Source organism: Anabrus simplex, chromosome X, assembly GCF_040414725.1.
Source record: "Anabrus simplex isolate iqAnaSimp1 chromosome X, ASM4041472v1, whole genome shotgun sequence".
NCBI classification, from domain to species: Eukaryota; Metazoa; Arthropoda; class Insecta; order Orthoptera; family Tettigoniidae; genus Anabrus; species Anabrus simplex.
In genome coordinates, this window is record NC_090279.1 from 136639308 (window position 1) to 136656993 (window position 17686).

Genomic DNA, 17686 nt, shown 5'->3' on the forward strand with positions numbered 1-17686 from the left:
TTCCTACATCTTTGTTTGTTAAAGGGTTCACTTGCAGTCTCGTCGTATTTATAATCTCTGTGCATTGCTCTTTGTATCGAGATATCGAGTATAGGAAATACCTAAGCATTGTTGATTTTACAGTGGAGTGAAAATTATTAGAAAAATTTGAAAATTTTGTATAAAATCACTTTTATTCACTGATATTTTTCTTCCAATTGAAATTAATCACATATTTAGTATTTGATATGCATTCGCTTTGATTATATGGCAGATTCAGTGCGATATGGCATGCTTTCTACATTTTTTTTGCAGGAATCTTTGATTTGCTTATCATAGTGCCATGTATTAATAAGTGTCTCTATGATATTTATCTTTGTTGTAATGCTGTTTTTCTTCAGTTTTCATTTCACAATGGCCCAGAGATTCTAAATGGGGTTTACATCTGGACTACTGCAGGCCAAGAAAGTGCTTTTACTTTGTTTCCACTTAAAAGCTTCGTCACAGACTTCGCTTTATGGCAAGGAGCAACATCGTGTCACCATTGGGAATCCACTCTCTCATTTGCGTCAATAATCTTCTTTCAAGTACTGTTTTGTATTGCGGCTGGTTCATCATACCCTCTATAATATACAGACGTCCTGTACACTCCAGACCATAACCTGGATGGGATGCTTGGGGCAAGAACTCTCCATCAGTGCTTCTCCTCACGTACTCACTACTTTCGCCTGTTATTGCAAACACTGGTTCGTCGGAAAAACATGCCTGGAAAATTAAAAACATATCTAATACCATACACACATCAGTATAATGAAAATTAAATGAGTAAGTTTCTTGCAAGGGGAATTTCATTCATTTGTGTTAAATTTGGAATTTTCTTACTTCAGAATATCGTATCATACTTCAGGTTTATTGACTGGTATTATTATAAGTAACCAATTATAATTTTATAATACCTTGCTCCAGTCATCTCCGAATCGTTCACTCACGTCTTTTGCCCACGCTTCATCCAGGTGTCAGCGCAAGACACACACAAGCCAGTAACGGGAACATCTGATTCAGTTGTTTCCAAATCACTGTTTAGGTTCATAGCTTCCTGCACTGATGATGTCAGATTATCCTCACATTACTTCTCTTTGTGTGAGTCTACCTTGCAGCTGGGGGTGGCATGTTCATAATTCCACAAAACAAGCTGGTATCTTCCCTTCCAATACCTGAACATCTCATTCCATAGCACAATCTCAGGTTGCTTCATAAGTCCAGTTATTCACTTCAGACGTTCTAGAAGCAATATAAAGTGACAGCTGTCACAATACAAATATAACGTACAGACTACACCAACCCTCTCTTCGTCATCATATAACTTCAAATCTCGCGCACAACAGTTAGCACATGCACAAGCTGAACGAATAACTTCTCGCAGAATCCTCAAATCTATGAACCTAAACCCACTTGAGGATTTATCTTCCGTCTTGTATTCATCGAACGAAATGCCTCAATCAATATTCGTCTCAGCAGCACTGGATATCTTGAACGAAGTACTGCGGATACTGGTATCCTGTTCTGTGCCTTGCCCTCATACATTCGATTTCTTTTTCGTAAACCGAGAAGAACTGTCCTTTTTTTACTTTCTTCAAAACTCTACGTTCACCTCAAGGCATACTGTTACTTTGAATAACATACAACTAACAAAATTAGCAATTGGTAAATCGGATATGAAACCACAGCAACACATATAGATAAATACGCTGTCAACAAGGTAACCTGAAGAATGCGGCGGCCATATTTTTCCACAGCTTTATTGATGACAGGTTTCCATGGAAGAAAGACAAACACGTGGAAATTCTCCGTAAGAGTAATGAAAAAACTCGTCCTACAGAGTTGGGCGTGGCAGTATACAAGCAGTTACAGATACTCATTTTTCTCATATTTACAGATGGCATTGACCTGTAATATTTTTTATTAAAATCCTGACATGTTAAGGTATATTATGAGCAAATAAAAATTGGCTATTTTTACTCATTTTTACGTATGTTCCCCCTTAAAAGGTGTTTTATGGGTATCATAGGAAGTTTAAGACAGTATAGTACATCAGCTGTGTCAAGACACATACAAAATGTAGTTACTAAGGAGATACTCTAATATCAAAATAAAGCTACAGTAGAGGGTTCGGTCAAAGCTTTAAGAGTATTATGTCAGCAGATTGGAAAAATGGAACAATACCCACTGGCTGGAAACGATCCATCATCTACGTTCCTATACCAAAAAAGGCGATCTGTTGGACTGCACAAAGTACAGTACGCTTGTCCTAATATCACATGCTAGTAAGGTGTTGCTAAAGATCATGCAACGAAGATTAGAACCTTAATTGTCTAAACCTCGAGCTCGTTTTAGGATAGATATCATTAATAATATGCGTTGGATGGTAGAGGGAGCACAGGAGTTGGTCATCAGAATGCCTTTTATAGTGTAAATCACAGGACCATGAGGGATGTCCTTAGACGGATTAACATCTCTCTGTTTTGGATCCCAACTACCGATTTAAATTCACACTCTTGACTTAGTCATATGGTTCTCCGAGTACTGATATACATTTTACCTGGACTTTTTCTGACCGTAATTTGGCAGGTGCGATCCTAGCTCAGTCAGGTGGTATTTGAAGGTGTTCAAATACGTCATACCCAAGCTGGTAGATTTACGAGCAGGTAAATGTGCTCTTGCGGGACTAACTTCCGGCACCTCGGCGTCTTCGAAAACTGTACAAGTAGAGTAGTTAGTGGTACGTAAAGCCAATAACAAAAATATTCAATACTATTGTTGAAATTGTACTTTTTCTGTTCTTCTGGGTTTATTTTATCTTACTGTATATTATTTACTTCTCATTGGCAACGGTGAGGTTTGGATTCGTGGTTCTTTCTTATAGTTAACCCCAGGAATACTAACGGGGGTACATTGTGCCCACCACCTAATATTGATTGCTCTGTTACTTTTGACATTTGATATTAAAAGGCTGTAAAATGTATTCATTGTTACCAACTCCGAATGGTGTATTTGGTTTGCTCATTTTTACCGTCTGAAGGCGGTGAGCAAGAAGTAACCCCTTCACTTAATTAGTATTGGCAGGATTCATAGCGTTGTTGGCCACTCACAGTAAAACTGAAATAGTTTCTTTCTTGACTGCTACTAGACATTACTAACTGGATAGTTCTGTGTGTACTCCAAGAGCATTGCACCTGATGGATGGATGCTGGAATACTCTCCGAGATAGCTAATTCGTCTGAAGATGACGACATTGATATTACTGTTAGTGAAAACGAAGAAGGAACTGAGAATATATATAAAAAGCGAGCTGGATTACCATCATGAGAGAGATACACAGATAAACCCAGTTTCAAAACTGTTATCCGCCAGACGCGTAGAAATGATTCATCAGACTGAATGTAGAACATTGAAAATATTTGCACTTTAACAATAGCTCAGTCAGCTGTTTATTTATGGGGTTGACAGCTGATAATGTAACCAAGTTGAAATATATTTCTTTAGTTGATTGTAAGGAATGTGAAATAAGTTGGTAAATATCTCCAATAATAAACATCAGAGATTCACAGGAATGTGACTTTAAGTGTTCGTCACAAAGCACACTCCCGCTGGTATACAATGACATTAAAAATAGGGTTGATATTCCTAGGGTTAAAATTGTAAGTCACGCAGATAACAATAGAACAACAGTGGAAGCTATTGGATGAGGGTGACAGTGGGTTGAGTGAGAAGACGTATGCATAGAACGGAACTTTCCTTCACACATCACAGGAAAACTAGAATCCAGCTTTGAATTGTTGATGCTAGTAAAATAAATTTTAATTTATCAACTGGGAAAATAAATTGTTAGATGATGCAAATATCTGTGAGTTTTCCGCAAATGTGTAGTAAAGCTGGAAATATGGTCATAATAATTATAACACCAGCTGCGCGGCGGAAATACTTGATGCGAGTCGCTCGACCTCTTGACGCGAGTGTAACGTCCAGCCGCCAGAGCAAATGAACACTATGACTATCTCGAGGAAGAACATCTATACTATACACTCTTATGCCTTTCAGCGTTCCGTCTGCAAGACTTATGAAGTTACTAAACGCCTCAAGAATAATCTATATTCAACTATCCCTGAGACCTCGTTTATTTCCATATTCTTATCTTTAAAACTGATTCTGACCATCGTCTTCTGTGTTTCCCTCTACGTCACTTACCTTCCACAACTACTTCATTATTCTCCTAGACAACCTACCTTCCTCCGCTCGCTTCACATCACCTCTCCACAGAAGCCGGTTCACGTGTACCGCTTCATTTACCGTGTTCATTCCTAACTCAGTCTTAGTACCTTCCTGCCATTGTTCCCACGTGTTTGTAGCAGCTATTTCTAACAGCAAACAGATTGGTACACAGATAGACTTCTTTCTTACAGAACACTCTGGCTGCGCGGTTAGAGTCACACACCTGTCAACACCACTGTCGGCAGCCCTGAAGCTGGTTTTCCGTGGTTTCCCATTTTGATACCAGGCAAACGCTGGGGCGCTTCCTTCCCACTGCTGTCCCGTCGTCATAAGACTTATCTGTATCGTAAAGCAAATTGTAAATTAAATAAAACACACACTGCGAGCTTCACACTTACTGTGCTACCATCCTGGGAGAATACACATCCTAAATAGCTGAAGTGATCTACCTGTTCCAGATTTGTATCACCAACTTCAGTTTACATTCTCTTAGGTTTCTGGATACTCACTGCATTAGCTTTGCTGTACCAATCACACTTACTGTGCTACCATCCTGGGAGAATACACATCCTAAATAGCTGAAGTGATCTACCTGTTCCAGATTTGTATCACCAACTTCAGATTACATTCTCTTAGGTTTCTGGATACTCACTGCATTAGCTTTGCTGTACCAATCACACTTACTGTGCTACCATCCTGGGAGAATACACATCCTAAATAGCTGAAGTGATCTACCTGTTCCAGATGTGTATCACCAACTTCAGATTCAAAAATTCTCTAAGGTTTCTTGATACTCACTGCATCTATTTTCAAATTACTACTAGGCCACCATATCTCAGTGTTAGAGCAGCCAACGCGAAGTTTCTAGATCCCGGGCTTCAGCAGAGTCTGCCAAACTGCTTACTGAATCCCTCCCTGTCACTTTTTACTTTCCAGAAGTTTATCCATTAAAAGTAGGAATAACAAACAGCTTTGTCTAATTCCTGTAACTCCTTGAACAAAGAACTCATTTCGCTCTCCGTACCCCAACTGTTATCATAAATGCCTTTGATTGCTCAATTATAGTATATATATTATTTGCTTTACGCCGCACATAAACTCAGATAAGTCTTATGGCTTCGCTGCGATAGGAGAGGCCTACGAGAAGGAAGGAATCTTCCGTGGCCTTCATTAAGGTACAGCCATCTTTAGGGCTGCCAACAGTGGCGTTCGAACCCACTATCTCCCGGATGCAAGCTCGCATACAGCCAACTCACTCGACAATTATAGCATATTATATTATGTTATATTATAAGAATAATTTAGTGTAGCTATTTCTAGCCTGGTGCAACCCTTGTAAGGCAGACCCTCCGATGAAGGTGGGCGGCATCTGCCATATGTAGACTACTGCATTATATTGTGGTGGAGGATAGTGTTAGGTGTAGTGTGTGAGTTGCAGGGATGTTGGGGAGAGCACAAACACCAGCCCCGAGTCACTGGAATTAACCAATGAAGGTTAAAATCTCGACCCGGCCGGGAATCGAGCCCGGGACCCTCTGAACCGAAAACCAGTATGCTGACCATTCAGCCAACGAGTCGGATATTATATTATATTATATTATATTATATTATATTATATTATATTATATTATATTATATTATATTATATTATAATAGTGGTTGCAGAGACCATAGGCCTTCGAGTAGGAGCAGATGCATAAAAACAGCGATTTTTTTTTTCAATCAATGACAAATTCTTTCTTTCTTAATCAGTTTACCCCACAGGGTTGGTTTATTCCTCGGACTCAGCGAAGGATCCCACATCTACCGCTTCAAGAGCAGTGTCCTGGACCGTGAGACTTTGGGTCAAGGATAAACTGGGAAAGAGGACAAGTACCTCGTCCAGGTTGCCTCGCAAAACTTCAAATAAAGCGTATAGGAATGTTTTGAGATATTAGAGATCTATCGGCTGTCCTGAAAATACTTTACTGCAGTTTCCTATTTTACTTGCAGGCAAACAGCCGATTCCTTCCAACTCCACACCCAGTTCCATTTCGTCTTCATTTTTCTAGAAAAATGTTCAAATGTTGAGGATTTTTCCTTCATTAAAAATAGTTTACACCTGTTCAATCAATTTTGCTAATGGGCCTTATTTTTTCAAAATTTAACGATTAAAATCTCTCATACTTTTGTAGTCACATTCGCGCAGATACTTGTGGCTTGTAGTCGCTACGCATTCACGTTTGGAGCTGAAGGTTTCAGCACTGTTTTCTTTTACTTATGCATCTATTTTATTTTATTTTCTCAATAATTATTTTTTTGTTGTGTTCTCTTTTGTTTTAGAGCTATCTGCAATATTTTGAACCATTGTTACTCCTTGTTGCTTGACGTAAGTCTCGTCTTATTCGTTAGAATTTAAATGCAGCGCTGCGCTACGTTCATTCGCACTGCAACAACGCACTTTGCTCCACAATCAAGCTAAATTCTCTGATTCATCAGCAACTTTCATCTAATCTTATTGTAGGCATGATAATGTATTGTCCACAACGTCTACAGAAAGACAGTAGTGTAAGAGAAAATGGGGGATAACCGTTCGTTTTTTCCTATAAACACCCAGTCTATTCAAAGATTTTAAAAATGATGTGCATATCAAAACCTTCCTCCGGATGTGTATACACTAAATATGAGGCTTGGTCGAGATCCATCCAGCCGTTTCGCCGTGATGATGGAACAGACAAACAAACAGACATATAAACGGACACGAAAAATAAAAATCACCGGATCGGTATTGAGTTGACCTAAAACGGATAAATATCTGAAAATTTGGCAAAACAAATGAAATTACAGACAGCGGACCGCCTACAACTTTATTTATATAGATAAGCATGGACACGTCCAGAAGTGCAGACCTTTATTTCGAGAGTCGCTGCTTTGAAACTGTACGACATATCTACAAACGGACCTCACCATCAGACGTCTCATTAAGTGTTTACATGGTTGGCCCTACGACATCTTCTCGTATCACCTATATTTATGGGTTAGATTGAGTTAGAGTCATTGAATTGAGTAACATTTTGTACAGTTTTATCACTCATGTGACAGCTAGAATCACAAAATTTGGCTATCATATGGCAACTGGTCATGTCAACATGCGAGCTGAATGTCGTCACTATATTATGTATCTATAAGTGTGCGAAGCGAGAACATAATCGTGTAAGAAGTACAAAATTAACTTGAAATCGAGAAATACATCTCTATTTAACGTATAAGGGATAGAAATACGACCAAAGTTGTAGATCTCACCAGAATGCAAAAGATTGTGCTTTCTGTTTTGTGAGATGACTTACCGCTTAGCCACCAATTATCCCGAAACGAAGGTCTGCACCGTCGTTAAAATTTCATCCCTATTCCGATATTTTCCGGCGCCAAAATTTATACATTTACATAGCTTAGAATATTTTCTCAAAGAAAGAGTGTCCAGGCTTCGCGATTAGCATTCGCATATGTATGGAAGAAAATAATACAGTTAAGAAAGTTGAAATTAATAGAAAATAGGTCAATAATTGAGGACAGTCGGATAGGACAATAATATGTAAACACCAAGTGAATGTATTGGAAAATCAGATGCTGCTCAATAAATTATGCTGATATGAGTTAAGGATATCAGAAAGCGGTAACAGATGGGAAATTTAGGCGCAGGGATTCTTAGGTAAACACATGAGAAGATGACTAATGGTGTTATTACTTAAGCTATTCGATGACGGTTATAACCTCCAATGATATTCTACCAATATCCCGCAAAATGGCCGATTGACGTCTCTCTTGCTTTCTACGCAAGGGACAACCACGAATTTACAGGAATGATGACGAAAATGGCAATACGCTACTTCCTTGCTGGCAAGCAGTCAGAGAAGTTGCCATGGTAACCTGTAGGTTCGTTGTCGGTCTGTCGGTCACTCAATGCAGAGCATGATAACCGCAGAAATTAGTAATTTTCTCCGTCATTTGAAGAGCAAGGTCAATTATGAACATACTATAAGTTGTTTATAATGAAGAGATGTTTCACATACAGACCACGACGTTTACAGGAAGACAGTAGTATAACAGAAAATGGGGGAAAACTGTTTGGGTTTTCCTATAGACACCCAGTCTATTCAAAGATTTTAAAATGATACGCATATCAAGACCTTCCGCGGGATGTGTATATACCAAATATGACGTTTGTTTAAGATCTATCCAGGCGTTTCACCGTGATGGTGGTACAAACAGACAGCAAACAGACAAACGGACAAATAGACACGAAAAATAAAAAACACCGATTCGGTATTGAGTTGACATAAAACGGATAAATATCTAAAAATAGGCAAAACAAACGAAATTTCAGACAGCGGACCCCTACAATTTTATTTATATAAATAACAGATAACATTTATGAAGCGAAATGAGAATATTTGCATGGTAAAATTTTCTATTAATTTGATGTATAACGTTTAAATGAGGTACCTCGATTATTTAACTTAAATATACTAAGTACTTACAACCAATAATTCATTATTTAATAAATCTTGAAGGAAACTGATTACTGCCAAATGGGTTAGAGCTCAAATTCTGGAATCCCCAAATTACAACTGTTTGATCAATCAATCAATCAATCAATCAATCAATCAATCAATCAATCAATCAATCAATCAATACTGATCTGCATTTAGGGCAGTCGCCCAGGTGGCAGATTCCCTACCTGTTGCTTTTCTAGCCTAATCCTAAATGATTTCAAAGAAATTGGAAATTTATTGAACGTCTCCCTTGGTTAGTTATTCCAATCCCTAACTCCCCTTCCTATAAATGAATATTTGCCCCAGTTTGTCCTCTTGAATTCCAATTTTATCTTCATATTGTCATCTTTCCTACTTTTATAAACGCCACTCAGACTTATTCGTCTACTAACGTCATTCCACGCCATCTCTCCGCTGACAGCTCGGAACATAACACTTAGTCGAGCAGCTCCTCTCCTTTCTCTCAATTCTTCTCAACTCAAACTTTGCAGCATTTTTGTAACGCTACTCTTTTGTCGGAAATCACCCAGAACAAATCGAGCTGCTTTTCTTTGGATTATTTCCAGTTCTTGAATTAGGTAATCCTGGTGAGGGTCCCATACACTGGAACCATACTCTAGTTGGGGTCTTACCAGAGACTTATATGCACTCTCCTTCACATCCTTACTACAACCCCTAAACACCCTCATAACCATGTGCAGAGATCTGTACCCTTTATTTACAATCCCATTTATGTGATTACCCCAATGCAGATCTTTCCTTATATTAACACCTAGATACTTACAATGATCCCCAAAAGGAACTTTTACCCCATCAACGCAGTAATTAAAACTGAGGGGACTTTTCCTATTTGTGAAACTCCGTTTATTAACATACCATTGCCTGCTGTCCATCTCACAACATTTTCGAGGTCACGTTGCAGTTGCTCACAATCTTGTAACTTATTTATCACTCTATAGAGAATAACATCACCCGCAAAAAGCCTTACCTCCGATTCCACTCCTTTACTCATATCATTTATATATATAAGAAAACATAAAGGTCCGATAACACTGCCCTGAGGAACTACCCTCTCAACTATTACAGGGTCAGACAAAGCTTCACCTACTCTAACTCTCTGAGATCTATTTTCTAGAAATATAGCAACCCATTCAGTCACTCTTTTGTCTAGTCCAATTGCACTCATTTCTGCCAGTAGTCTCCCATGATCTACCCTATCAAACGCTTTAGACAGGTCAATCGCGATACAGTCCATTTGACATCCTGAATCCAAGATATCTGCTATATCTTGCTGGAATCCTACAAGTTGAGCTTCAGTGGAATAACCTTTCCTAAAACCGAACTGCCTTCTATCGAACCAGTTATTAATTTCACAAACATGTTTAATATAATCAGAAAGAATGCCTTCCCAAAGTTTACATACAATGCATGTCAAACCGACTGGCCTGTAATTTTCAGCTTTATGTCTATCACCCTTTCCTTTATACACAGGGGCTACAATAGCAACTCTCCATTCATCTGGTATAGCTCCTCCGACCAAACAATAATCAAATAAGTACTTCAGATATGGTACAATATACCAACCCATTGTCTTTAGTAGATCCCCAGAAATCTGATCAATTCCAGCTGCTTTTCTAGTTTTCAACTTTCGCATCTTATTTTAAATATCATTGTTATCATATGTAAATTTTATTACTTCTTTGGCCTTAGTCTCCTCCTCTATCTCGACATTGTCCTTGTAACCAACAATCTTTACATACTGCTGACTGAATACTTCTGCCTTTTGAAGATCCTCACATACACCCTCCCCTTGTTCATTAATTATTCCTGGAATGTCCTTCTTGGAACCTGTTTCTGCCTTAAAGTACCTATACATACCCTTCCATTTTTCAATAACATTTGTATGACTGCCAATTATGCTTGCCATCATGTTATCCTTAGCTGCCTTCTTTGCTAGATTCAATTTTCTAGTACGTTCCTTCAATTTCTCCTTACTTCCACAGCCATTTCTAACTCTATTTCTTTCCAGTCTGCACCTCCTTCTTAGTCTCGTTATTTCTCTATTATAATAAGGTGGGTCTTTGCCATTCCTTACCACCCTAAAAGGTACAAACCTGTTTTCGCATTCCTCAACTATTTCTGTAACCCATCCCAGAGTCTGTTTACATTATTATTTACCGGTTGCCACCGATCATAATTACTTTTCAGAAACTTCCTCATGCCTGCTTTATCAGCCATATGGTACTGCCTAATAGTCCTACTTTTAATACCTTCCTTTCTATCACATTTATTTTAACTACCAAAAAACAGCTTCATGTTCACTAATACCATCTATTACTTCAGTTTCCCTATAGAGCTCATCTAGTTTTATCAGCACCACATCCAAGATATTTTTCCCTCTGGTTGGTTCCATCACTTTCTGAGTCAGCTGTCCTTCCCATATTAACTTATTTGCCATTTGTTGGTCATGCTTCCTGTCGTTCGCATTTCCTTCCCAATTGACATCTGGCAAATTCAGATCTCCCGCTACAATCACATTTCTTTCCATGTCATTTCCAACACAGCTAACTATCCTATCAAATAGTTCCAAATCCGCGTCAGTGCTACCCTTTCCCGATCTGTACACTCCAAATATATCAAGTTGCCTGTTATCTTTAGAAATGAGCCTTAAACCTAGAATTTCATGTGTCTCATCTTTATCTTTTTCGTAGCTTACAAATTCTTGTTTCACCAGAATGAACACTCCCCCCCCTCACCATTCCTATCCTATCTCTACGATACACACTCCAGTGCCGCGAGAAAATTTCTGCATCCATTATATCATTTCTCAGCCATGATTCAACTCCTATTACAATATCTGGTAAATATATATATATTAAATTTCTTAATTCTATTCCTTTCTTTACAATACTTCTACAGTTCAACACTAACTATTTTATGTCATCCCTACTTGATTTCCAGTTCCGTGTTCCCTTACCACCGCTCCCTAGGCCACCCTGTTTACCTGAATGTACCTCCCTATTACCCTTCCAAACAAATTTCCTAACTTATACGTACCACTGCGGTTTAAATGAAGGCCATCTGAGCGCAGATCCCTATCTCCTACCCACCCATTAGGATCTAGAAATTTCATTCCCAGTTTCCCACATACCCACTCCATAGTCTCATTTAAATCCCCAATCACCCTCCAGTCAGTATCCCTCCTACACAGTATTCCACTAATAACATCTCCGCTTTCTTAAACTTCACCCGTGCTGCATTTACCAGATCCCACACATCTCCAACTATGATGGTACTTATATCAGCTTGCCTTACGTTGTTGGTGCCAACATGAAACACTACCACTTTCTCCTTCCCCTCCTCCCTCTCTTCTACTTTCTTCAACATCTGCCTCAACCTAATTCCTGGATAACATTCTACCCTGGTTCCCTTTCCTCCACACACTTTCCCCACGTGTCTAACGATGGAATCCCCCATGACCAGAGCCTCAACCCTACCCACCTCATTTGATCCACTCCCCTCCTGGTCAGCCCTATCTTTCCTGATAGCTGCAGAAGCTACTTCCTCCTCCCTTCTCTCCTTCCCGTGACCCTGTTCCACCTGTCTTTTCATATCCTCTACTCTACATTTCCCTTTCCTACCTTTTCCCTTCCTCCTACTTCCACACATCTCACCAACAGTTCCCTGTCCGTCACCTTCCCTCTGTTGTTCTACCTGGAGTGACTCGTATCGATTTCGCACAGACACCTGTCCTGAATTCTGATTCTGAATAGAGCCCTTAGCCTTCAATCTCCTTCCCCTTAGAACATTAGATCACCTGTCTTCTACAACTCCCCCTCTCCTTCCCCTCCTTCTTGTACACCTACTGTAACCTGTACATTGTTTGAGGGAGTCCTATATTCCTTCCTGTCTTCTGTGAGAATCCTAATTATCTCCCTCAAACTTTACAACTCCTCCCTCATACCCGTCATTGCCTCGCCACACCCACAGTTCGTATACTCGCGCTCCTTAGCCATTCTTTACGGAAAAAATGAAATTAAAAATAAAATAACTTATTTACAAAAATAAATGAACGGAGGGATATATTGTCTGGGATAGTACTCAAAGATCACACAACAATAGGGTAATTAATCTACGACTACACTACAATACTACTCTATTTTTTATCCTACAACCTGTAACGGGATAAAAACTGCTGTTAATTACTGAATATCGAAAATAATACACAAGAACTACACAATTCCAAACTGCAATTAAGCCTATCCTAATAACAACAACAGAATTTTTAATAAAAGTTTCTACGGATACTTCTACTACACTAGTACTACACAAATATTTTACAATAATAAAATAAGCACACTAAATTCTAATAGGATATTACTCGTATACTACTGTACAGTACACTACAGTAATTTTTAAACTATTTTCAGACGTATCCTAATTTCGATACCGGTACCGTATGTCACTACTAAGCACAAACAGATATGAACTTTGCAAGAACTACTGTACTCACAGATTACCAACAAAGCTAAATGCTTAGACAAATTATTATTAGTATTACGGTCTAATAGATACACACGAAAGATAACACACGAATATAGCAGGCAAGATACGGCACTATCTAAATGTACTGTACCTATACTACAATGTATCTACACTACACTACACTACGTTTGGTTAAATTCTTAAGTATCGAAAGGATTGCCGTATACGAAGAAAAACACGAATATAACTGGCAAGATATTATCTAATATATTATACCTTATCTTCACCACAATTCTACTGAAATGTGGTTACGTGATTATTACAGCTGGTGGATTACTATTATTTTCCCTACTCCACGTGACTGAGAGTAAAAGTGTCCTTAATTAGGCCTACTGAAAAATACGAGGTTGTCTACAATAATTTCTCAAATATTTCTATCAAAACTACTCCTACTACTCCAGGGACTCCAACTGCAATTAGGCCTACTTGGATATATGAACTTTATTATTATTAGCTAACCGCTCATAAATACTGAAAGATCGAGGGAGTGAAGTATAAATTACGGATACTTTAACCTACTCAGAAGTACAAATGATTTGAATACAAGGCCAGCTGATTTATATTTATATTTACTTGACTACACTACTGCCTTTGTTCACGACTGTAGCCAACAATGCAATATTTGAATATGAGGAGCGACAATAATCAATAACAGTACAACGACTGTTAACTACTACCGTGTAATCTCTTTAACTACTTTTTAAATGGAAGACAGGCGTATTGTCTTTTTTAAATGTAGTAAATTATTACCTTCGCGATAGTTCGGACGGATATCTATACGAAATACCGGAGGAATTTCGGCGGAAGTTACGGTACTATTCCTTATGATAAGCTGCCTTTGTAAGTATTATACCAACGAACCTACAGATATTCACAAATATTTTAAAAGTTAATATTATTACCTAAACCTAAATTCGAAACAAGGTACACCTAGCTAGCCTACTTAACCTAGAAAACGTAAATTACTGAAGACCAACTGAATTACTTGTTATAAAATTTAAATAAATATCACTACCAACAAGCACTAAACACCACTATATAAATAGCACTAAATGAATGTTTCGTCATGCCTTTTTTACATTTATACTTATTTCATTTATTTTCTTGGTAGTTTTGGTTTCTTTGTGATGTAAATAACCTACATTCATTATTTAAGCGTTTATTTTAATATGTTGTGTTATAAAATAATATTTTTTTATGAAACGTGTTCATTTAATATTTTTTGTGCGCCAAGTTTTCTATATTTAATAAATAATCACATAAAATTGTTTAATATCTACGTACACTGACTGACAGAGCAAATGCAACACCAAGAAGGAGTGGTTCGAAAGGGATGAAAGTTGGGGAAAAAACAGAGACGGCACGGCCGAATAATTGATGTTTATTTCAAACCGATATGCAGGTTACACAATGCGCACGGCATCGACTCAGTAGGATGTAGGACCACCGCGAGCGGCGATGCACGCTGAAACACGTCGAGGTACAGAGTCAATAAGAGTGCGGATGGTGTCCTGAGGGATTGTTCTCCATTCTCTGTCAACCATTTGCCACAGTTGGTCGTCCGTACGAGGCTGGGGCAGAGTTTGCAAACGGCGTCCAATGAGATCCCACACGTGTTCGATTGGTGAGAGATCCGGAGAGTACGCTAGCCACGGAAGCATCTGTACACCTCGTAGAGCCTGTTGGGAGATGCGAGCAGTGTGTGGGCGGGCATTATCCTGCTGAAACAGAGCATTGGGCAGCCCCTGAAAGTACGGGAGTGCCACCGGCCGCAGCACATGCTGCACGTAGCGGTGGGCATTTAACGTGCCTTGAATACGCACTAGAGGTGACGTGGAATCATACGCAATAGCACCCCAAACCATGATGCCGCGTTGTCTAGCGGTAGGACGCTCCACAGTTACTGCCGGATTTGACCTTTCTCCACGCCGACGCCACACTCGTCTGCGGTGACTATCACTGACAGAACAGAAGCGTGACTCATCGGAGAACACGATGTTCCGCCATTCCCTCATCCAAGTCGCTCTAGCCCGGCACCATGCCAGGCGTGCACGTCTATGCTGTGGAGTCAATGGTAGTCTTCTGAGCGGACACCGGGAGTGCAGGCCTCCTTCAACCAATCGACGGGAAATTGTTCTGGTCGATATTGGAACAGCCAGGGTGTCTTGCACATGCTGAAGAATGGCGGTTGACGTGGCGTGCGAGGCTGCCACCGCTTGGCGGCGGATGCGCCGATCCTCGCGTGCTGACGTCACTCGGGCTGCGCCTGGACCCCTCGCACGTGCCACATGTCCCTGCGCCAACCATCTTCGCCACAGGCGCTGCACCGTGGACACATCCCTATGGGTATCGGCTGCGATTTGACGAAGCGACCAACCTGCCCTTCTCAGCCCTATCACCATACCCCTCGTAAAGTCGTCTGTCTGCTGGAAATGCCTCCGTTGACGGCGGCCTGGCATTCTTAGCTATACACGTGTCCTGTGGCACACGACAACACGTTCTACAATGACTGTCGGCTGAGAAATCACGGTACGAAGTGTGCCATTCGCCAACGCCGTGTCCCATTTATTGTTCGCTACGTACGCAGCACAGCGGCGCATTTCACATCATAGCATACCTCAGTGACGTCAGTCTACCCTGCAATTGGCATAAAGTTCTGACCACTCCTTCTTGGTGTTGCATTTGCTCTGTCAGTCAGTGTATTTTGATTCATGTTAAGTTCACGACACTATAGGAACTCTTAATAACGAAATTCTTGCCAAATATAAGCTGTTCCGTAGAAAATATAACAATTATAAATTGGAGTTGTCAAATTTACGAAGGTTTTGTAATAATGTGTGGCGAAATAATAATTTTGAGGCTTCGTTTACATCAGTAGAAAAGAATGTGACGATATATTATTAGGCCCATCCTCGCATATAAGAAACTTCGATAGACCTTGAATAAACTTTATGCAAGAATCAGATTAGAAATTATGTTAACAGAAGAAAAATTTGGTCCGAACGGTTATTAAGGATTTCCAATTTTATAATTATGAGATCGAACTATAGCTATTTTATCTGCTTACATAATCGATACAGGAAACTTCTATACATAAACTCTTTATTTAAAGCATGCCAATAACAATATTAGATCATTAAGTTTAAGGTTCCGGAATCAGCACTTACTTAGTTAAGCTGATTATACATGAAATCAAACTGTTACAAGGGCATAAGAAAACATAATTGCCCAAAGTTAAATCGAAATGGAATAAAACATTTTGACGCCTAGCGCCGATGAAAAGTGTTTTTCTAGCCTGAAACCAACTGATATATTTAGCCAGGAACATAATCCAATCCTCTGAACAGCGTCTTTCGCCAGGAACACGAATATCCGCCTGCTGTCGACTCCATCTTACTCCAGACTACATGGGTCATTAGTATTTTGTTTGAATCAGATTATTTGCCACATTGTCGCAATTATGAATAGCGGCCACCAGGTGCGCCACCAGCTTTAGTAAATAGTCACGCCAACAGGTAGCGTTCAAATGCACACCAGCTGCACAAATTTCCGAATAGTTCCTAAGGTTATCAAGTTCCGTATTAACGTTACAAACAATATTCCTACAATAATAGGACATTCATTCTGAAAATGTATTTGTGAAGCACGTTCTATATTTTCTGTTTATATGTGATAACTTTTGATAGTTCTGTTCATAAGGCATTCTTTCGAAATATGTGTTTATGAATGAAGTTCTTTTTCTGTTTATTTATGAACATTATGAAAACTAACCAATCTCATTTTCAGTGTCTGTGTCGTTCGTCTGCCCTCTTTGACATCCTGCCAGTTTTTCCTGAGCCCGTCGAGCAGCGCTTTCTTCCACTCCTGTGGTAAAGGGCCTGTCTGTCTTCTCGGTGCTGTCTCCGCCATAAAACCCTGATAGCTTTTCGTCATACTTCTGAAACAACCCGTCATTGATTTCATCCTCACCGAGCTGAGTGGCTCAGACGGTTGAGGCGCTGGCCTTCTGACACCAACTTGGCTGGTTCGAACTTGGCTCAGTTTGGTGGTATTTTAACGTGCTCAAATACATAAGCACCTTGTCAGTAGATTTAATAGCACGTAAAAGAAATCCTGGGGACTAAATTCCCGGACCTCGGCAAATCCCAAATCCGTAAAAGTAGTTAGTGGGACGTAAAGCCAATAACATTATTATATCAATTTAGGAAGGCTCGGAACATAATGGGCTGACTGCAAGGGGTCACACTCTTGATTATGAAACTATAGGTACATATATTAACAAATATTTACAACAGAAATAATTACAATATATATATTTACTAGCGCTTTCCCCGCGACTTCGCCCGCGTCATAGTTGAGTT